Below are 4,261 nucleotides of genomic sequence, written 5' to 3' on the forward strand. Positions count from 1 at the left end.
GAGAGAGTGACAGTCTGTTGGCGTCTCGTGGCTCTAGAGGTGCAGGAAGTGCGCGAACCGGCCCTTCTCAGTGTGTAGCAGGGTGGCCGTCCCCGCCAACCCCTCCTCCTCCCGCCCTAGATCTTCTCCCGACAGGTACCGTTAATTCTCATTCCGGGAAAACAAAAAAATCCCCAAATCCCGATGTGCTTCTGTTTAAAGTTGCGTTTATAGTTTCACACAAAAGGCCATGTCGGTGACACCGTTCTGCCCCTTGATTATCTGTGGAACGTACCTGGCGGCCTTTTCCTTGTGGAGCGTTCCTCGTGCGGGGTGCTCCGTTCATTCGCGAGTGATGAGAAGGAACCCACTCCCTTCCGCTCCGTGCAGCGTGGCTGGGACTGGGGCTGCCGCGGGGCACAGGGCCCTGCCCTCGGGAAGCCCTGGTCAGCTGGGAGCCTCCGGCGCCAGGTCAAGGTCAAGGACAGGCCAGCGGGCGCCTGGCCAGCCTCCAGGAATGGGCACAGTTGGCCGGGTGGGCACATGGGCTGTGCCTGCCTACCACCCGCCCAGCCTCTCCCTCGCGTGAGGCCCCGCGAGGACCTCCTGGGGGGCCTGAGTGGCCGCGGTGACGCCACTCGGGCCGTGCTTGGCTTGGCCTGTGCAGATGGAGCCGTTCTTTTTTTTTTTTTTTTTTTTTTGCCGCACTGCGCAGCATGCGAGCTCTTAGATCAGGGATGGAACCTGCACCCCCTGCAGTGGAAGCTCGGAGTCTCAACCACTGCACCTCCAGGGAGGTCCCAGATGGAGCCATTCTGACCAGTGAAGTGAGAGGGGACCACTGGGGCTCCCGGGGGCGGTTTCCTGGCTGTGGAGACCCCTCCTGGTGTAGGAAGTCAAGGGGGGCAGAGCAAAAGCTCGGAGGAACCCGGGTTCCCGGAGCCTCTTGAGCTGTTACTCCCCGAGCCGAGGCGCCTCCGTCCGTGAAGCCGCTGAGCGGAGGCTGCTGTTGCTTGCTGCCTGGCACATCTGGGCTGATGCCCTTCAGGACGAGCCCCCTGGCCTCCCTGCGTTGGGATCCTACCCCCTTCTCCCCTTGGAAGGGGAGCATCCCTACGGGTGAGCCCCGGGGCTGCCCCAGGCCCGCCCCACGTGCAGGGTGTGCCCCCCAGGCAGCCCGTCTGCCCGAGCCCGCGAGCACCCGCTCATTTTCCAGCACGAGGGTGATGCACTGCGGCCACCGTAGCCTGGGCCTTCAGGATCTGGACTCAAAACCCCATCCAGAGCTGCCTGTCCTGGGGCAGGAGGGGTGGCCCTCAGGAAAATGAGCTGCACCCCTACCCCCAGGTCCCGGGACAGACAGCGGGTCCTGAAAAGCCCCAAGGGTACGTTCTCAGCCCAGCGTCCTGTTTGGGGTCAGGAAGATGACCTCAGCCCTCCCTGTTGCCCCGGGGACACCGGCCCCAGCTGGCGGCGTGGTCTCTCTGCCTGTCCCGGTGGGGGCTGCCAGGCTGAGAGCTGTGCTGAGCGGGGTGCCACGCCTGCAGGTCCCCCGTGTGCCACCCAGCGTGGCCCAAGTGGCTGCAGTGGGCCGTGTCACCCAGATGCACCCTCGGTTCTGGGAGCCATTTCTCACCAGCCCCCAGGACCGCCGTGCCCTCTGAGCAAAGGTCACCGTGACATGGGGCGTCACACGCTATAGCATCACGGCGACGTGCCATGCGTCTGTGGGCGCACAGGCCAGGTGATTGCTGAGCACATGGCCTGGCTGCGGCCTGCCCCGAGGACACGCCAGGTGACGGCTCCGAGCCCGAGCGTCTTGTGGGAAGTGGGTTCTTGTGAGCGCCGCACGGGTGGCTGGGAGGTGGACTGAACCAGGCCTGCGCGGTCCAGCCGCGGGCCAGGCGGCGTCAGGGCCCACAAGCGGCCTGTGTCCAGGCGGCCCGGCCCGACGTCCCATTTCCTCCGAGGACCCAGGGAGCCCTGTGGACTCAGGTGCGTGGCCCTGCAGCTCTCGCCCGTCCCCAGAGCCTGGCTCCCCCCACCCGTCTGCCTCAGAGGAGGTGCACCAAAGGGAACAGAGCGGTTACCGTAGTGACTGGCCTGCCACCAGCCAGGGCTGCTCGGGGTTTAGCAGGGCAGGAGGTGACCTCCGAGTGTCCCGAGGGCTGGGTGGCTGTTAGCCTGGTGGCTGGTGCGTTTAGAGGCCGTGGGCTGAGTCAGTGCTGGTGGCGGAGTGACACCCAGAGGGGAGGGTCCTGGGAGGTCCTGCGGGCAGGGGAGTGACCTCAGGTCACGTGGCACATCTTCCAGGTGCCGTCCAGCCCCTCTCTGTCCTTCACCCTGTTCTGTGTCCCTGGCCGGCGGTGGGTCTGCTCCCCTAGGCAGCCACCTTCTTGTCCCACCCGGAGGTGACCCCCACCCCTGTCTCCCCATTAAAGACCCCCGTCACCTCGAAGGGGACTGGGAGCTGAGGCTGTGCTTCTTCCCTCTGGGCTCTGCTTCTGGGATGGCTGCCCACCAGGGGTCACCATGGAGGCCCAGGGCTGCTGCAGGGAGAGCCCCGGCACGGAGAGGTGAGAGCGCCCTTTAACCTCCCCCCTGCCTGTTTCCGGCTGGCCCCTTCCCGGGGTCGTTTTTCTTGGGGGCTCTGTGGTTGGGGGAAGAGGCAGCTCACAGGAAAGTGCATTAGAAGGGGGTGAACAGTGGGCCTCCACTCAGGAAACAGTTACTGTAGCTGCTTGGAGCCACCCGACTCATCCCGGCCGGAGCCCTCGGTCCAGTGGGGGAGACAGGACTTTTGGGAAGTGCTGGAGCCGGCGAGGCTGGGCTGCCTGCAAAGAGATTGCTCTCGTCTAGACAGGAGGCGGACAGGACAGCCACGGCCGTCCCCCGAGTCCTGTTGCACTTGACGGTTTATATCTGTTATCATAGTTAAACCTCACCCACCCATAGGGTGTCAGTGACCTGGTGCCACCGAAAGCAAATTGAGGCTCAGAGAGGTTGGGTGACTTGCCCAAAATCACACAGCAACTGCCAGAGTCAAGATTCAAACCCGGGACCCCACCTCCCAGGTGGCTCTTTCCTGGTGGGGCCCTTGAGCCGAGGGGCCGAGCAGAGGTTTAATCTGGGTGTGTGTTTATTTCTCACCCTCCATTTAGGGCAGGTGGTGCTGGTCTCCCATGGTCAGTGGTGAAGTGTGTTTTCAAAATGAATCCATTTTAGGAAAAAGCAAGTCAGTATAATACAAAATGTTAAGTAGATGATAATGTAGTTGGTTCGTGGATGGGGTCAGCTTCACAGAAGTGGTACGGACTCGAATGATCCCAGTGTGGAAATCGCTACCCTCTGACTTCTTCCAGGATTAAGAGCGGGCAGCACCCACATGTCGCCGTTTTGCAGAGGCAGAATCCACTGATCTCCTTGTCCCCGCCCCACCCAGAGCCACAGCGGCAGTGGCTGTTTCCTTGTCTATCAGGCTTCAAGGATGCAACTAAGGGGGGAGGAGCGGATGGGTTTTCGGGGTCGCCGGCCGGGCCCCAGGCAGGAGCTCGGCTGGGTGGTTGGTATGGTGTCAGTTGCCGCAGTGGGTCGGACTCCAGGAAGGCCCGATGGCTCAGGATCGGCTGGGAGGTTAACTAAAAGCACATTAATCCACGTGGCCTTCACAGCCAGTAAATTTCCGCCTTGTGAGATCAGCAGTCCAGTGATTCTTAGTCTGTAGAGGCCGAGGCAGGCCTTTGTAGTAGCCCCCGCATCCCCCCCATTCAGGTGGTTTATCCAGGTGAGGGCTGCCAGGCGTTTGCCCACTGGGGCTTTTCTGCTTTCTACCCCACGCCGGGCATCGTGGGCTGGATGCACCGTTGCGGTAGAGAGGCAGTGGGGACGGGTGCCGGGCAGGAAGGGACAGCCAAGCCGGTTTTCTCAGGCAAACTGAGAAAACAACAAGACCAGCCCAGACAGACCTGGGTTTGAATGTGGGCCCTGCCTCTTAGCTGTGTGACCTCGGGCAGGTTAGGGAGCCTCCATTTCCCGTCTGTGAAATGGGGACGCGAACGCCGGCTGCGGGAGAGGCTCGCGGGGTCCACCCGGCGCAGACCCAGTCTCTCCCTCCACCTGAGGCTCAATCTCTCCACGCCTGGTGAAGGCACATGTGATATATTTCTTACTATAAATCACAGTATCACACCTGCCCACGCACCGCTGATGGGACCAGGCCAGAGGAGCAGACCCCAGGGAACCAGCCGGAAGCAAGAGACTCAGTCACGTGGGACTCTGAACC

The sequence above is a fragment of the Kogia breviceps genome, chromosome 6, assembly GCF_026419965.1.
Source record: "Kogia breviceps isolate mKogBre1 chromosome 6, mKogBre1 haplotype 1, whole genome shotgun sequence".
Taxonomy (NCBI): domain Eukaryota; kingdom Metazoa; phylum Chordata; class Mammalia; order Artiodactyla; family Physeteridae; genus Kogia; species Kogia breviceps.